Here is a 19,160-nt window from a genome sequence, read left to right on the forward strand (position 1 = left end):
GAGAGGTTTCCAAAGTCAGGGTAGTAACAGGAGCTGACAGCTCTCACCTCTGACCCTGTGGTCCCTGTTCAAAGAATCTCCTGGACTGGGTGGGAGTTGGGTGGTTAGGCAGAGAGACAAAGAGAGAGTCGAACTAGGAACTCTGGCTCTTTCCCAGCCTGAGCCTGAGCCCCTGAGCCTCCTCAACTCCACTCTCCCCCTTCCCCGGCCCCCCACAGGGACACCTTCCAGAGGTCTTCCTGTACCCATATGTAGGTTTTGGCTCTTCCTGCTTTTGGCTCTGATCAGTGGCAGGGCATTTAAAGGGTGGTTGTGGGATTTGTACAGTTGACATTAGGGTAAATGCGTGATCATTTCTTAAATTTATCCTCCTGCAGCTTTAGGCTGTGTTTCCAAACTCCCTGTCCTCACAGAAGCTCTGCAGAGGGGACAGTGGCTCTGATTCCACCTGGAAGTTCCTGGTTGAGCACATGGATTTCCCATCCCATTCTACCCATGGCACCAGGGGTCAGGGTGCTAGGAGAGGGGCAAATGGGTCCCCAAAGGAGATGTGTGGTGACCACAAAAGTCACCTACCAATTGTACAGGGTGGTGCTTGCCCCTCTCAAGGTGGAAACATACAATTTCGCCTATGCCTCTTCTCTAAAAGCAAGTGGACCTGCTTGCGACATGAGGTTTTGGAAAGTTCTTTCATGGGCCACAAAGAAGTGTGACTGATCCAGAGTCTCAAGCTGATTTCGAGAAGTGTCCAGAGAGTTCGTGGTGAAAGGGGGTAGGGAACTGTGGGGGGCTGTCCAGGGAGTGAACATGGAGTAATTTGAGCCAGACAGAGTAATGAATGGGAGGCAGAATGGCTATGGAAGTAATCTGGGGGACGAGTTTGGATCTGCCTCTGTGGGTTTCTGACACTATAAATTTGTCCATTGTCAGACGGCCTCACCTTTCTCCCTCTCAGAGCAGCTAGTGGGTTTGAACTGCTGGCTTTGAGATTAGTAGCGGGATGCTTAACCCACAGCATCACCAAAACTCCTTAGCAAGAAGGATATTACCACAACCACAGCCACCACCCCTTTTTCCTAATTTTCTGAGAGGAAAGAGTGCTGTCCAGCGTTCAACTCCCTTTAAAGAAAATGGGAGGGCCAGGGTGATGACAGCAGGTGGCTGGAACATCCCAGCCTGGCATCCAGGGCCACCTGGAAAGATCCTCCCTTGTGTTCTCTGTGAAGTAGGCACACTCAAAGACCACAGGACCTCGGTCTCAGCTGTCGACCTCGGGTTTGGGTTTCTTAATTCCTGCTGCTTGGGGAGGGGCTGCTCGATGGAGAGCCTCGTAACTTAGCATCATGGCTGCTCAGACGTGATAACCGTGAGTCATGTAATTTACATTTCATGCACAATTGAAGCAGCTAATGGTGTCATTCTCCAAGGGGGGAACAAGTTGTCAATGTTAATTACATTGCAGGCGTGCTCCCTCTCCTTTGTCCCCATGTGCTCCATGGGAAGTTCCAAGGTAGCAGTCGAGTGGGTGTCCAAGAGAGTGGCTTGGGCTCTCTCCAAGGTGTCAGGGCTGAGGAGTGGTTACAAGGCCAAGAATTATTTCTCTGACTTCGTTGTGGGTGTGTTGGTGCAGTGCGAGTAGAGTTCGCAGCTAAAACAGCCCAGTGATCTCCCCATCCTTTTCTCCCTTGCGTGTGTGTAATTGGGCAGGGCTGGAGGGTGCCTGTTCAATGCTCAAGCTAATTTTGCTTGATAGGGGACAGTGGAGATGATGTGTAGGGAAAAGGAGGCAAAATCCAACCACTCTTAGTCCAGATATCAGCAGACGGTAGAGCTAAGCCTGTAGTCTCTGAGGCTGGTCTGCTGGGATTTAAATTCCAGCTCCCCCTTGGATAACCTGGTTACCCCTGGGCCAGATGGCTTCACCTATCTGTGCATTCGTGTTCTCACCTATAGATGGAAGCTGATGCACTACCAATGGGTCAGTCGATTCCAACTCATAGTGAGCTTGGAGAACAGAGTGGAACCATTCTATAGGCCTTCCCATAGGCTGTGAGTGATACTGGAGCAAATTGACACATCATTCTCATGGGAAGCTGCTGAGGGTTTCGCTGAGCTAGTGGTAAATAGTCAAGGGCTTCTCTATTGCCCCGCCAGCGCTCCTCTTAAAGGGGTTGCAAAAGTCACCAAAACCCCACTTCTCTAGAGTTCATTCAGACTCATAGCAACTCAGCAGGATAAAGTAATAACTGTCCCTGCAGACGTCCGACCCTGAAAATATTTATGAGCTCAGACAGCCTCAACTTGATTCCGAAGAACAGCTGGTGGGTTTGAACCACCGACCTTCTGGTTAGCAGTTCTAATGCTTCACCCACACCTCCACCCGTGGTATGAAATGAGTGAATGTACATGCAATGCTTAGAACACTAGTACATAACATGCACTTAGTAATTGTGAGCTATTGTGGTAGGAGGGGAGTCCAAACACCAAACCAACCTCACTGCCATCGAATCCACTCTGATTCCCCATGACGTGAGTTCTACCCTATAGGACAGGGTCCAACTGCTCCTGTGGGTATTTGAGATTGTAACTTTATAGGATTGGAAAGTTTCATGTTTTTCCCTGAGAGTGGCTGGTGGTTTTGAACTGTTGGCTTTGGGATTAGCAGCCCAATATGTAATCACCCACGCCATTATTAAATGAGAGCTACGAGTTTCTGACATTTTCTGTGAGGTGGTAGAAGTATATGCCATTCCTATATTTAAAAAAGGTAAATCTACTGAAACAGAACAATTGCCATGGCTTTCCAAAGAGAGGAGAGATGTCCATTTTAAGGATATATAGAGCTGTGAGTCATCCCTGGAGAATAAAAATGGTTAAAACACTTGGCCATTAACAGAAACTGAGGAGGTTCAAGCGCACTCAGAAATACCTTGGAAGAAAAGCCTGGCCATGTGTTTCTGAAAGGTTATGCCCATTGAAAGTCCTATGACTCACCATGAATCGCAATCAACTCAGTGTCAAATGGTCATTTTAAATTTCAGGATGGTTCCTGGGCAGAAAGAAAACATTCTAAGTTGTCTATTGAAGAGGAGGTTTGTGAGAGCACCTGGCCCATTCAAACACAACTGATGAGGAACCTCGGTGGGGCCACTGTACACAGACCAGGCCATGCTTTCTCCACATCTGGTTTTGTTGGATGCTGTCAAGTTGGTTTCAACTCGTGGCGACTCTACATACACCCGAAGAAACACTGCCTGCTCCTGTGCCAGCCTCACAATTGTTATGTTTTAGTGTGTTGTTGTAGAAACTGTGTCCATCCATCTTGGTGAGGGTCCTCCCCTTTTGGGCGCCCCCTTACCAAGCATGATGGCCTTTTCCATGATGTTGCTCCTCATAGCTCCTGATGCCCAAGGATGTGAAATGAAGTCTAGCCATCCTTGCCTCTAAGGAGCAATCTGGATACCCTTCTTTCAAGACAGATCTTGCTCCTCAACTGAAATTCTTGCAGAGAGAGTGAAAACATACCTGATTTTCCTAGAGTCTCATATCCCAAAGTGGGCAACACCACCCACCTACTGGGCACAGAAAAATCCAGAGATCTACAAAGCAGACATCTACATTTTATCCTGGATGGTAGGCTATAGTACAAAATTATTTCATTTCTGGGGGTCCTGGGTAATTTCTTTTTCTGAAAAGAGGGCAGTAGGCAGAATAAGTTTGGGAACCTTTGGTCTGGAGCAGGAGCTGGAAACCTGTTTTTCTGCCAAGGACCATGTGGTGATTTATAACATCATTCATGGGGCCATACAGGTCAAATATTTAATGAACTCACCCCTAGGGTGATGGCTACAAATGCTTCTCATTGGTGAGATGTGTGATGCTGGCAGCTATTGATTATTTGGGGGGCCCTATACAGCCCTCGGGCCATACATTGGTCTAAGGTAGTGGGTCTCAACCAGTGGGTCACGACACCTTTGGGGGTCCAATGACACTTTCACAGGGGTTGCCTTGTTCATCGCAGTAGCACAATTACAGTGATGAATTAGCAATGAAATAATTTTTATGATCAGGGTAAACACAACCTGAGGAACTGTATGAAAGAATCATGGCATTTGGAAGGTTGAGAAACACTTGTCTAGGGAATGGTTGGGATCTCCATGTAGGCTACACATGAACTTCATAGGCAGTCAGGCAGCGTATCACTTGGGTTTCATTGGAGAGGAAAGAACTATTGATCATGTTTCAAGGACAAACAAATCTGGAAAGAAATGCTATTGTGGATGAAAACAAAACATAAAACAAACTCTTGAAAGATTTCTGTATGCTAGAGATGAATTGCAATCAAGAAAATTAAATGATATCTCTGAGGGTTCCAGCAGAAAACAAACCATGCCGAAGGTTTAATTAAAGAGAGTTTAATGAAGACTATTCACAGTGGTGGGGATGGGCTTAAGAAAGCCAACAAAAGATAAGGAGGCCCCGAGGGTCTAACAAGAGCATAAAGCTGTTGCCACGTGTCCTATGGAATTTTCTCTTCAGCTCTTTGACTTTGTCATTTCTTCTCAATGTCTTAGCTACTCTATGATATAGAGCAATTCTGACTCATAGGAATTTGATACTACTGTCCTCTCCCAATTTCCTTTATTTTCCAACTTCATGTCTGTTAAAATATGCAGTATTGCATCAGATTTCCTATGCTCTAAACCAGTGGTTCTCAACCTTCCTAATTCATTGGCACTATAATGAAGTTCCTGATGTTGTGGTGAACATCCATTCGTAAATTTATTTTCGTTGCTACTTCATAACTGTAATTTTGCTACTGTGAAGGAGAGACCGACCCCTGTGAATGGGTAGCTCAACCCCCAAAGAGGTCCCGATCCACAGGTTGAGAACCGCTGCTCTAAACTAAGAGGTGTTTCTTTAAGATGTAGTTCAGTATATTGTTAGACGCCCAAGTCCTGTTGTTGTTGTTGTTGTTAGGTGCCGTCGAGTGGATTTTGGCTCACAGCAACTCTATGTACAATGTACTGAAACGCTGCCCCGTCCTGTGCATTCCTCACCTTTGTCTTTGCTTGTGCTCATTGTTGCAGCCACTGAGCTATTCCAAATTGTAGGGGCTGCCTCTCCTTTGCTGCCCTTCTACTCTACCAATATCTGTGTCTTCCTCTAGGAAAGTGCTTCTCAACCTTCCTAAATCCACCACACTTTCATACAGTTTCCTTTGTAGTGGTAGACCCCCAATCATAAAATTATATTCTTTGCTACTTCGTAACTCTCGTTTTGTTACAAGTTATGAATAGTGCAACCCTGTAAAGGGTTCGTCTAAGCCCCAAAGGGGTCACGACCCACATGGTGAGAAGCGCTGCTCTAAATTGAGAGGAGTTTCTCTGAAGGTCTATTTCACCATACTGTTAGAAGCTCAAGTCCATTTGTTGTTGTTGTTAGGTGCCGTCGAGTGGGTATGTCTCATAGCAACTCTTTGCACAATACAATGAAACGCCGCCTTGTCCTGTGACATCCTCACAGTGGTTCTCTGCTTGCGCTCCTTGTTGCAGCCACTGTGCTAATGCATCTTGTTGGGGACCACCTCTCTTTTCCTGCCCTTTCATACCAAGATTTGGGACTTCCTCTAGAGCAGTGGTTCTCAACTTTCCTAATGCCATGATATTTTCATACCGAATCTCATTTAATGTTGACCCCCCCAACCATAAAATGATTTCATTGCAACTTCATAACTGTAATTTTGTTACTGTTATGAGTCACGACACCCCTGTGAAATTTTCATTCCAAATCCACAAAGGGGTCGCGACACACAGGTGAAGATCCCCTTCTCTCAACTAAGAGGAGATTCTCTTAAGATAGAATTCAGCATACTGGTAGATGCACAAGATCTGTTGTTATTGGTGTTAGTTACCATCGAGTGGGTTTTGGCTCATAGTAACTCTATGCACAATATAATGAAACACTTTCCCATCCTATGCCATCCTCACAGTGGTTCTTTTGCTTGTGCGCATTGGTGCAGCCACTGTGCTAATCCAACTTTTGGGTAGCTGCCTCTTTTTTGTGGCCTTTCTACTGTACCAAGAGTTGTGTCTTCCTCTAGGGCAGTGGTTGTCAAATTTCCTAATGCCATGACCCTTTCATACAGTTCCTCATGTAGTGGTGACCCCCATCATAACATTATTGTTACTTCATAACTGTAATTTTCCTACAGTTATGAATCATTTCACACCTGTGAAAGGGTCATTCGATCGCCAAGAGTGGTCGCAAACCACAGGTTAAAAACTGCTGGTCTAAACTAAGAGGAGTTTCTCTTAATATCTACTTCACCCTATTGTCAGGAGCACAAGTCCTATAGTTATTGTTAGATTCTGTTGTGTAGCTTTCGACGCCTAGCAACTCTAAGCACAATATGATGGAAAGGTGTCCTGTCCTGCGCCATCCTCCCAGTGGTTTTTTGCTTGCGCGGATTGTTGCAGCCACTGTTGTATTCCATCGTGCTGTGGGCTGCCTCTTTTTGCTGCCCTTCTACTGTACCGAGATCTATGTCTCCCTCTAGGGCAGTGGTTCTCAACCTTCCTAATGTCATGACTCTTTCACACTATTCCTCATGTACTAGTGACCCCCCCCCAATCATAAAATTATTTTCCTTGTAACTGCATAACTATAAATTTGCTATTGTTATGAATCAGGGTACTCATGTGAAATGCTCATTGTTCCCTCCTAAGACGTCATGACCCACAGTTAGAGAACTGTTACTCTACACTAAGAGTTTCTTTTAAAATCTTCAGCATATTGTTAGAGGCACAAATCCTGTTGTTTGGTGCCTTCGAATGGGTTTAGGCTCATACCAACTCTATGCACCATGTAATGAAATGCTTTCTCGTCCTGTGCCTTCCATAGAGTGGTTCTTTTGCTCACACTCATTTTTGCAGCCACTGTGCTAATCCATCTTGTCGGGCACTGCCTCTCTTTTCCTGCCCTTCTGTACCAAGATATATGTCTTTCTCTAGAGCAGTGGTTCTCAACTTTCCAAATGCCACAACCACTTCACACCATTCCTCGTGTAGTGGTGACATCCAACCATAAAATATTTGCATTGCTACATCATAATTGTAATTTTGCTTCTGTTATGGATCAGGCCACCCATGTGAAAGGTTCGTTAGTCTCCTCAAAGGTGCCTGGACACACAGTTTGAGAACCAATGGTCTAAACGAATAGGAGTTTCTCTTAAGGTCTACTTCAGAATATTCTTAGAAGCCCAAGTTCTTTTTATTATTGTTTGGTGCCTTTGAGTGTGTGTTCGCTCATAGCAACTGTATGCACAATATAATGAAACTCGGCCCCATCTCGTGCCATCCTCACTGTGGTCCTTTGCTTGCGCTCACTGCTGCATCTATTCCATCTTGTAGGGGCTGCCTGACTTTTGCAGCCCTTCTGCTGTACCAACATTTGTGTCTTCCTCTAGGACAATGTTTCTCGTACATCCTAATTCTGCGGCCCTTTCGTACAATTCCCAATGTAGTGGTGGACCCCAATCATAAAATTATAATCATTGATATTTCATAACTGTACTTTTGCTACTGTTATGAATCAGGCCATCACTGTGAAGGGGTGTTTCAAAACACCACCCACCTGAAAGTGTTCACGACCCAATGTTGAGAAACCTGCTGTAAACGAAGAAGAGTTGCTCTTAAGATTTACTTCAGCATATTGTTAAACACACAAGCCCTGTTGTTATTGTTGTTAAGTTCCGCGGAGGGGGTTTTGGCTCATCGCATCTCTATGCACAATATCATGAAATGCTTCCCAGACCTGTGCCATCCTGTCAGTGGTTGTTTGCTAGTGCTCATTGTTGGAGCCATATTTGGGGGGGCTGGCTATTTTTTTTGCCCTTCTACTCTACCAAGATTTGTGTCTTCCTTTAGGGCAGTGGTTCTCAACCTTCCTAATGCCACAACATTTTCATACCGTTCCTCATATAGTGCTGACTGCCAAATCATAAAATTATTTTCATTGCAACTTTGTAACTCTAATTTTTCTACTGTTATGACTGTGCGACCACTATGAAAGGTTCATTCATCCCCCAACAGGGGATGACTTTAGGTGCCTTCAAGTGGGTTTTGGCTCATAGCAACTCTATGCAAAATATAACGAAATGCTCCCCCATCCTGTGCATTCCTCACAGTGGTTCTTTGCTTGCGCTGGTTGTTGCAGCCACTGAACTATTCCAAATCGGAGGGGCTGCCTCTCATTTGCTGCCCTTCTACTCTACCAACATTTGTATCTTCCTCTCAGACAGTGGTTCTCAATCTTCCTAAATCCACGACCCTTTCATGCAGTTCCCAAAATAGTGGTGGACCTCCAGTCATACAAAATTTTTACTGATATCTCATAACTGTAATTTTGCTAATCTTATGAATCAGGCAACCCTTGTGAAAGGGTCATTCAACCCACTCACTCCCCAAAAGGGTTCGTGATTCATAGGCTGAGAACCCTGCACTAAACTAAGAGGAGTTTCTCTTAAGATCTACGTCAGCATATTGTTAGACGCTCAAGTTCTTTTTGTGTTGCTGTTAGTTGCCGTCGAGTGGGTTTTGACTCTCAGCAACTCTACGCACAATATAATGAAACGCTGCCCCGTCCTGTGCCGTCCTCACAGTGGTTCGTTGATGGCACTCATTGTTGCAGCCACTGAGCTATTCCATCTTGTAGGTTCTGCCTCTCACTTGCTGCCCTTCTGCAGTACCACGTTTTGTGTATTCCTCTCGGGCAGTGTTTCTGAACCTTCTTAATGTCATGGCTCCTTTATACAATTCTTTATGTTGTGGTGATCCTCCAATAGTAATTTTTTTTCATTGTTACTCCATTACTGTGATTTCACTACTGTTATGAATTGGACAACACCTGTGAGAGGCTCGTATGAAACCCCATAGGGGTCGCGACCCACAAGTTAAGAACCTCTGCTCTAAATTTAGAGGAGTTTCTCTTAAGATCTAGTTCAGCATATTGTTAGAAGTACACGTCCTGTAGTTATTGTCGTTAAGTTCCGTCGAGTGGGTTTTGACTCTTAGCAACTCTAAGCACAATATAATGAAACGCTGCCCTGCCCTGTGCCACCCTCACCGTGCTTGTGTGCTTGGCCTCAGTGTTGCAGCCACTGTGCTAATCCAACTTGTTGGAAACTGCCACTCTCTTCCTTCCCTTCTGTACCAAATTTGTGTCTTGCCCTAGAGAAGTGTTTCTTAACCTTCCTAATGCCACTACCCTTTCATATCGATTCTCATTTAGTGGGGACCAGCAACCATAAAATTATTTTCATTGGTACTTTGTCACTGTAATTGTACTACCGTTATGAATTGGGCCACTCCCGTGAAAGGGTCATTCTACCCTCCCAAGGGGCGCGACCCACAGGTTGAGAAATGCTGCTCTAAAGTTAAAGGACTTTCTCTTAAGTCCAACTTCACCATATTGTTAGAAGCACAAGTCCTGTAGTAATTTTTGTTGAGTGCTGTCGAGTGGGTTTCTGGTCACAGCAACTCTATGCACAATATAATGAAATGCTGCCCAGTCCAATGCCATGCTCAGAGTTGTTCATTTGCCTGTGCTCATTGTTGCAGCCACTGGGCCAATCAATCTTGTAGGGGCTGCCTCTCCTTTGCTGTCCTTCTACTCTACCAAGAATTCTGTCTTCCTCTAGGGAAGTGATTCTCAACCTTCCTAATGCCACGACTCTTTCATACCACTCCTCATGTAGTGGTGACTGCCAAATCATGAAATTATTTTCATTGCTACATCATAACTAATTTTTCCACTTTAATGAACGGTCCACTGCCGTGAAAGGGTCATTCATCCCCCGAAAGGGGTCACGACCCTCAGTTTGAGGCCCGCTGCGCTAAACTAATAGGAGATTCTCTTAAGGTCTACTTAGGTACATTGTTAGAAAAACAAGTCCTGTTTTTTTTTTTTCTTGTGGGTTTTGACTCACAGCAACTCTATGTCAATATAATGAAACACAGTCCCGCCTTGTGCCGTCCTTGCAGTGTTTCTTTGGCTTGTGATTATTGTTGCAGCCACTGTGCTATCCCATCTATATTGGGGCTGAGTCTATTTTGTTGCCCTTCAACTGTATCAAGAACTGAGTCTTCGTCTTGGGCAGTGGTTTTCAACATTCTTACTCACGACCCTTTCATCCAGTTCCTCATATAGTCGTGACAAACCAACCATAAAATTATTTTTGTTGCTACATCATAGCTGTAATTTTGCTACTGCTATAATTCAGGCCACCCCATGAAAGGGCTGTTTGACCCCCTAAGTAGAAACGTCCCACAGGTCGAGAGCCGCTGCTCTAAACGAAGGGGAGATTCTCTTAAGGTCTTCTTCAGCATATTGTTAGAAGCACAAGTCCTGTTGTTATTGTTGTTGGGTGCAGTCGAGTGGGTTTGGCTCATAGCCACTCTCTGCACAATATAATGAAACTCTGGGGTTCTTAAAGGCTTGAAGGCAAACAGGCTGAAATCTAGCTCGGAAGCAACAAAGCCCACAGAGCAGAAGCATGCAAGCCTAAGTGAGCACGAGGTGTTGAAGGGATCAGGTAGCAGACACCAAAGAACAAAAACCATCATTGTGTGATCACCTTCCCCACATAAACGCTGAAGATGAATGTGTGCATAAGTAAGTGTGGTGAAGAAGGCTGATGGTGGCCGGCTATCAAGCGATATAGCGTCCCGGGTCTTAAAGGCTTGAAAGTGAACAAGCAGGCCCAGAAGCAACAAAGCCCACATGGAAGCATCACACCAATATGTGTGATCATGAAAGGCTGAGGGGACCAGTTTTCAAGCAACAAAGGCGGGAGGGGGGATTATATCATCGTGAATGAGGGGAGTGCCTGACGGGGGACCAATGCCCACCTGTAGACAACTGGACATCACTTGGGGAGGGGTAGTGGGAAGGGGATGAGTCACTCAGTGTTCACTGTAGCAATAATGAAACTCACAACCTTCCTCTAGTTATTAAACGCTTCCTCCCCCGACCTCTCATGATCCCAATTCTACCTTGCAAACCTGGTTAGACCAGAAGATACAAGCGGTACAGACGGGAACTGGAAACACAGGGAATCCAGGACAGATGAACCCCCCAGGACCAGCGTTGAGAGTGGCGATACTGGGAGGGAAGTGGGTGTAGAAATGGGAAACCGATCACAAGGATCTACATATAACTTCCCCCCTGGGAGATGGGCAACAGAAAATTGGGTGAAGGGAGACGCCACGCAGTGTAAATAAGAGAAAATAATAATGTATAAATTATTAAGGGTTCATGAGGGAAGAGGTGCAGGGTGAGAGGGGGAGGGGGAAAGGGGAAATGAGCTGATTCCAGGAACCCAAGTGGAAAGCAAATTTTGAGAATGATGAAGGCAACGAATTTATAAGTGTGCTTTACACAATTGGTGTATGAATGGATTGTGATGAGTTGTATGAGCCCCAATAAAATGATTTTAAAAAAGAATGAAATATCTATAAAGGAATGAAGGCAATATATGTACAAAATGCCTGATGCAATCAATATGGATTGCAACAAAAGTTGTAAGAATCTCCAATAAAAGATTTTTAATAAAAATGTATATATATAATAAGTATTTCCTAACTTATATAAATGATTAATAAGAATAAAATTAAGCAGCCTTGGTGTTTTATAGGAAAAAATGATAAAAGAACAAATGAGAGTTTCAGCAGGAAGCAATGGATAGGAAAATATTTTCTCTTATATGAAATGTACATTCTCTTACATGACAACAATCAGAATATGCCATAAGAACCTCAGAACAAATACTAGAATAAAATAGAGGAAAAAATTCCCAACCCTTCAATAAAATGCTATATGCTTTCTATGATTTTCACAAAAGTTCAAATCCTTTAACAAAATATTTTGTTCATTCAAATTTTTAATTACGCATAAATTTATCTCTACTTGCATTACATCTCATAAAAAGGCATAAGAATTGTTTTTGCACTATCTACAACTAAATAGAAGATAGTGAAGGTGAAAAAATAGCTTTCGTGAATGTTGCTTTGAAATACAAATGGCATTGTCCTAAGAAATTTAAATGATTTAATTTTTTTAAATCATTTTATTAGGGGCACATACAACTCTTATCACAATCCATACATACATCAGTTGTGTAAAGCACATCCGTACATTCATTGCCCTCATCATTCTCAAAATATTTGCTATCCACATAAGGCCCTGGCATCATGTGCTCATTTTTCTCCGCCCTCCCTGTTCCCCCCTCACTCATGAACCCTTGATAATTTGTCAGATCTTACATATTTTGTCTTCCTTCACCCACTTTCCTGTTGTCCATACCCCAGGGAGGAAGTTATATGTAGATCCTTTTAACTGAGGTCTCAGAGCAGCTGGGTGTGATGCAGGGGAGGCTCTGGAAGCAGCTGCAGACACTGCGGGAGTTGGCAGCCCAACAGTGAGGGTCACTGCATCCGTGGGTACCAGAAAACTGGCTGGGGTTGCTTATTCCCCTAGATGCTACCCTTGCCTTGAAGAGAAACGTGACAGAGGCATGTAGACATGTGTCAGGAAAAGATGAGGCCTTCACTGTTTCCTCTTCCCACAAACCTTTGAGGAGAGCCTGCAGGGCAGGGGCTCGGCTCCCTGGCTCCAGTCACCTGCCCTTCCCCACAGCCACACCCTCGCCAGCCCCATCTCCCCCTGCCCTGGGTTTGTTTCTTGAATCCAGAGGAGCAGCCTGGGCAAAGACCATGAAAAACCTTGTCCTTCAGGCAGCCCCTTTGATTGGGTCCCTTGTCCTCCAGAGTGTGGACACATGCACACTAACTGTTGGGGGACTCAGGCTGTCACCACAGGGCCCAGGATCTGAGGAGGATGATGGCACTGCAGGGCTTCCTGAGGGAAGCCGAGGACTTGCAGAGCAGGCTGAGCAGACAGCAGCAGGTGGCCAGAGGAGAGAGGACTATGAGCACACCCTAGTGAGGAAGGGGCTAGGGGCAAGGAAGGTGCCCTGGAGCCGAATAAAGACGGGTGGTGGAGGGGGGGGCTGCATGCACAAGGGGCTGATGGGGAACATCAGTCTGGACTGAGGACAGCTGTGGCTTCCTATTCCCCTCTCTGCGTAGAGGGGCAAGTTCTGTGGCTGTCCAGTCCTGCCCTGCCCAGTCACTCACTGAGGTGTCTCACAGCCCACCAGCCAGGGCCCCCTGTGACCCCTCTCCTCTCTTCTCAGCTCCTCTTAACCAAGTTTGCAATGTTTCGGCACCAAGTGAAGATGGGTGGCCACCAGGGGGCAGCCTGCCCCACTAGAGAAGATTCTGCTGGAGTGGCGGCCCAGCACTGCCCCCAGGGCTCAGCAGTGGTGACAGGACCTACAGTGAGTACCAGCAGCCTGGAGCAGAGGTGAGTTTGGGGGAGGTGCTGGGCATGGGTTGGAGGGGCTTCCAGGGAGACCCTTGCTGTGCTTCGGCTCTGCCAAACCCCTGAGAGGTGAACTGGCTTTCTGTGTGCCCACATTGGGGGCCCAGGCCACGTGTTCCAGGGAGCAACTTGTGCAGCCTGGAGCTTGGGACCCCTTACTTAAATGAGAGGCCATGTCGGACCACCTTCAGCAAAGCTCAGCCTTTGAGTTCTGGGCTTCTGGCTTCAGGGCACGGTGAGAACAGCTGCTGGTTCTGGCCCAGCTGCAAGCAGCCTGGCTGTACCTGGCCCTTCTGGGGACTCCAGATAGCACTGGGGAAACTGGGTGCACCGAGAGGCTGGGTTACTTGCTAGAGATCAAGCTAATTAGCAGTGGAGTTGAGACCCGATATGGCCCTCACCATAAAAAGGAAGTGTTTCCTGCCCTGGTGACCCTTGGCCTTCCCTGAGGTCAAGGGTGACCATAGCAGCCACATGAAGAGTGTCAGAAGCAGGGCACAGTGACTGCCTCAACCTCCCCACTCTCCCCCCGCCGGGGCTCTTCCAGTCTTGGCCTAGTGCCTCTATTGCTGGGGAGCAGGCTGGAGAGTACCCCACCCCTGCAGGGCCCACAACCTTCCTAGCAGTGCCAGCGGATCTGAGAAGGCACAGCCTGGCAGTGTGTGGCCAGGCTCCCTGGAAATGGTCCCATTGAAGATCTGGAGAGCAGACCGATTGTTTTCCTTTGATTGTGTTACAGACACCTTACAGGAGAGAAGGACGTTTATAGATCACTGTCTACAGTTTGTGACCTTCAAAGCACTCAAATCATTGCCATCGAGTCGATTTCTATCATCGAGGCCCTGTAGGACAGCACACGACGGCCCCTGCGGCTCTCTGAGGCTGTCACTACGGGAGCAGACAGCCGAGCCACGTCTTTCTGATGGGTTTCAGACTACTGACCTTGCCACGAGCAGCAGCCCGGGGCATGCCTTTTTCTGACCTTGGGTTTGACTAATATATACATACACACATATAATGCACATATATATGAATTTTAATATAGAGGGTTTTGTTTTAAGTGGAAACGTGCAGAGCAGTTTAACAATTTCTACACATTTTGTTTGCAGCCCCCATCATATAACACAGCACTCTTCTTGCCTCCTCCCTGACCCCTCCCTCCCTCCTGAACTTTGTGGGAAAATGCTCCCCTTTGCTCTAGGAAGCACTTGCCTCACAGGTGCCATGCGTTCATTTTATCAGCTAGACTGTTGCTTGGGCAGGGGTGATTCCCGGAGCTGGGCTCTGTTTTGGATTTGAAGGGCCCTGGTTTCGGGGTTCCAGCAGTCCCTGTCAAACTTGTAATGCCCTCTCTTCATGAAGTCAACTTTCATTGGCTTTCAAGCTGTGCACAAGTTGCCAGTTTGAGCTCAACCAGAGCAGTTTGAGGCGGTGGCTGGGCACCATCTAACTCTCCTGGTCTCCAGGACAAGGATGGAGGGCTGTGGTGTTGGTGGTCCGTTAGTCCTGTGGACTGCTTTGCTTCAGTTTTTTATTTTCTTCACTCGTCAACTCCAGAAGGGGAGAGAGGGGATCCTAGTTGCTAGAGGTGGCTTTGCAATGGAGACAAACTTTTTATACTAAAGTGAGATTCTTATGTGACATTTGCATGACTGCAGCAGCCCCTGCTCATCTTCCTCCGTACTCACCCTAGCTGACCACCTTCCTGCCTCAGAGGATGGGGCACTCCCTCTGCCCGTCCACCCTCAGGTCGTCACTTTCAGTCACACAGGATCCTGTGGTATCAATCCCCCCCCTATCAGCCCCACCCCCAGCCTACACAAGGATTACAAACCCTCGCTCCACTCAGATTCTCTGTAGCTAGTGTCACCTCCCCTGTGTTCCTCAGAGTGTGCTCTGCACCCATGAGATTATTGATTGGTTTCCACCCATAGTGACCCTCTGTGTCCCACAGGGCTTGCTCTGGGGGCATCTCTCAGAGGGGGAAACCAGGAGGAGGAGGGGAGGGAGCAGTTGGACAGAAGAAGCTGTGATAGACCCCACAGAGCCAGACTGCCCATGAAGGACAGGACCCTGCGGCTGTTTCCCCGAAGGCGTGCCCCTCAGGGCAGATCAATGCTCTGGAGACCCCACCACAGGAGGAGGCCCTTCGACCCCTCCTCAGTCCCGCCCTCCACACCCTCACCTACATTTGGAGCTGGGTGAGCTTCTCCTCCTGGCCCGCCAGCTGCCTTTCTAAGTCCTGGTGTTAGGCATGTAGCCCTCAAAGGGGCGGATTCCTGCTCACCCCACAGTCAGGGTCTAGCAGGGGGTCCTCTCAGGAGGCCAGCCAGACCTAGGCCTGACCCAGCATTCCCCACAGCTCCTCCTGGTCCTGGCTCACCTGACAGTGTTCCTGGTGAAGGGCCCAGGCCGTCCGGAACTCCTGCAGCTGCCTGTCCAGCTGCCAGAGACACTGTGACCAAGGGGGGCAGAGGGCTGTTGGGAGGGGCGCAGGGTGTCGCCTGGGTGGGGCAGGGCTGGGTTACTGTGGAGCAGGGAGAAGCAGGAAAGGGAGCTCTGGCCACGCACCAACCTGGCCCTAGCCCTCAGCGCGCACATCTCTGGGGCCATGACATGGCTGGTGTCCAGCAGCTGCTACCCCGCCGGCCGCACTGCCTGGGCTCTCAGGCAGAGCACCTGCTCCAGTGTCTCCGTGGCCCCAGCTGGCCCTTCTGAGCATATAGACTAGCGGCTGCTTCTCTTGAGCCCGAGTGCTGGGTGGGGGATAGGGCATGGGAACAGGTCTCAGGGCCAGAGGGCAGAACAGGGAGGAGGCAAGGAAGAGCTGGGTGCCTCCACCCGCATGGAACAGAGCAAGCCCCCATCCAGGTGGGGTGGCACATACAGCAGTTATTGGCAGTGCCTGAGGAAGGCGTGGCCATGGGCTACCCACCCAAGCTGCTGGCTCTGCTCCCATGCCTTCATGTCCAGGTGGCCCAGGCCTCCTGCACCTCAGCCAGCTGCCTGGCCAGGCCCTCCTGGACCGCAGGGTGTACCTGGATGGCCTCCATCCCCATCTGAACCACCACCTCGTCCACAGCCACCAGCTCCCTCTGTAGCTGGCAGAGAACAGGCTGAATGCTCCTCCACCCAGGACTCTGCAGGCCATCCTGGCTGTACCCAAGCCTAGGTCAAGTCCAGGCCCGTCACCCCCCATCCCAGAGGGGGCAGGGGCAGGGTGCAGTCCTGCCTGGGGTCAGCTGGGGGTGAGGGCTCCTCATCCATCCATTGCCTACAAAGAGGGGTTCTTGCGGGGGGAGGGACTGGGGCCCTCCCCTGCAGGAGGCGGTTCTGGCGCTGCAGGACCTCCACAGACACCAGGCCATGGCCAAGGACAGCACCCACCACCAGGACCACCTTCTGCATGTGGCCCCACAGCTCGAGCGCCGCCTTGTGGAAGTCGAGGCACAGCGGGAAGGAGGGCCAGCAACTTTCTCCCTGAGAACAGGGCCACCTCCTTTTGAGCAAAGACTGTGGCTTGGGGATTTTTGGGGCGTTAACACTGAGGGAAATAGGACGAAGACTCTATTCCCTAACTTATAACAGGGAGAATCTGGAAAGCTGGTATTCCACGGTAGGAAAGCCTCTACTTTGGTAAGTTAGAGGTAAAGTCCAAGTACATTATCCTGCTTTAAAAATCATTCCCACTGATTCTCCGTTAACAGCTAGGCTGCCTTAATGTGAGCACATGGCTGATTGTATCTCTTTGTAGAAGCAGATATGATCCTTTTGCCCTCTATTCCCACCATGACACCCAGCCCCCCTTGTAGCTTCCCCCAATGCAGGTATTAGCTTTCCTCACCTTGGTGAGCTCAAGTACAGGGGCCTTACGATAGATACCGCCCACCTTGTGACCCATGTCACTACTGAAGAGATGTGTCTCCAGGCTCCCTATACACGTCCCAAGATAGCAAAGGTTCCACTTCTCCCAGTTCCACGTGGTCCATCAAGAGGAGCTGAAGTGAGCATGCCTAATAAAACATATCTGACTCTGTATTGTATTCTCTCGCCCCTGTCTTTCCTGTCCTCTGTGACTTTACCGTGACCTTTACCTATTATCATCGCTGTACATTCGTGCCTTCTGGTCCTTCGGTGGTTAGAAGATGGTTTCCTATAATCACAGCAGGTTCCTGATGAGGCCCGGGGGCCACAGGCAGGGCCTGAGGGAGGAAAGGGTCTTGACACGCATGTTGGGAGGAAGGCAAAAAGATGGGGAGCCCTGAGCACATGAGGACGGGGGCTCAGGGAGCGAGTGGTCTGCCTGTCAGGGGGTCTGCCTGTAGCACCTCCAACAGTCAGTGAGGAGAGGGCTGGCCCCAGGGCCACCCAGTCCCAGGATTTTGGTTGCAGGACCAGTCAGGTGCTCAGTGCACTGAGACACCAGATCCTGAGCAAGGAGGGTGTGGGGAGGGGAGGCAGGGAGCTCTTAGAGTGGCAGTCAGTAAGAAGACCAGCAGGGCCTGTGCCCCCAAAGAAACTGCAGCCCGTGCTCAGGGAGCATTGGGAGAGCCCACTTCGTGCTCCTGCCACAAGGAGTGACCTGTGCTGAAGGACTCCAAACTGGGGGCAGGAAGGAGTGTGGTTTTACGGGGAAGGCTGATTGATGCTGGGAGCTGCAGTCAGCCATGCCCCTTCATATACACATGCGCACACGAGAATACACACAGAAGTACGCATGCACACACCCACATGCCCACCCCTACACATGAGCACACACACACACACGCACACACATCTGGGGTAGGCCCCTGTGTCCCGAGCCCCTTGGCTGTCGCTGGCCTGTCCCTCTGGGCACCCACCTCTGTACGGGCTTTCATTGCCTTGTCCAGCCTCACCCATGTGGCCTCAACGCAGCTCCTGTGGACTTGACTCTGGGCCATGGAGCTGGGAGAGGCGAGTTCCAGGGCACCTGCCAGCTCCTTCTGGGCCTGCACCCTGGCAGATTCACACTCTGCCCTTTCTCCAGGAAGACCTTGAACTTCTCTTCCAGCATCTGCCAAAGGTGGGGCTGGAGAGGGTCAATGTGGTTGGGGTTCAGGCAGCTCCTAAAACTCATGAAAGGGCCAGCTGGCCCCAACAGCTCCCACATCCCTCAGCCCTGGTTCTAGAACTCTGCAGGGCATCTCCTGCCCCCTCAGCCCACCCAGCATCTACTCTACCCTCCGTTCCTCCATCCACTTTCCCGGCACGACTCACTTCCACACCCTCCAGGTCCTGCCCACATTGTCTCTGGAGACGGCCCGAGTTCAGGGAACCCAGGGCAGCCCCTGCTGTCTGCGGCCTGTGGAGGAGGCAAAGCTGGGTCGGTGGATCAGGGAGCCAGGTCACAAAGCCCACTTAACAGGGTCACTTTCACAAGCCAGGGGCTCCCTGCACCTGCAGGGGCGTTCTGGGAAGAGTTGAGCTGGGCTGATGATACCCTGGACAGCCCCAGGCTGACCCAGGTCACAGTAAAAGCTACTGCATTTCCAGCCCAGATGGAGCTTAGGCGAGATAACGATTTGCCCATGATCCTAGCCCAGTGGCTGACCCGGAGTCTCAGGGGCCCTGCATTTGCTGCATGCAAGAACCATGGAGGGGTGCAGCTTCTACCTTTGAAGGGTGTGCAGTCTCCTCCAAACACACAGCATGCCTGGGTGGCACACAACGTGGCTACCTGCGGAGTGCCGGGCTTT

The sequence above is a fragment of the Tenrec ecaudatus genome, chromosome 11 (genome assembly GCF_050624435.1).
Source record: "Tenrec ecaudatus isolate mTenEca1 chromosome 11, mTenEca1.hap1, whole genome shotgun sequence".
NCBI classification, from domain to species: Eukaryota; Metazoa; Chordata; class Mammalia; order Afrosoricida; family Tenrecidae; genus Tenrec; species Tenrec ecaudatus.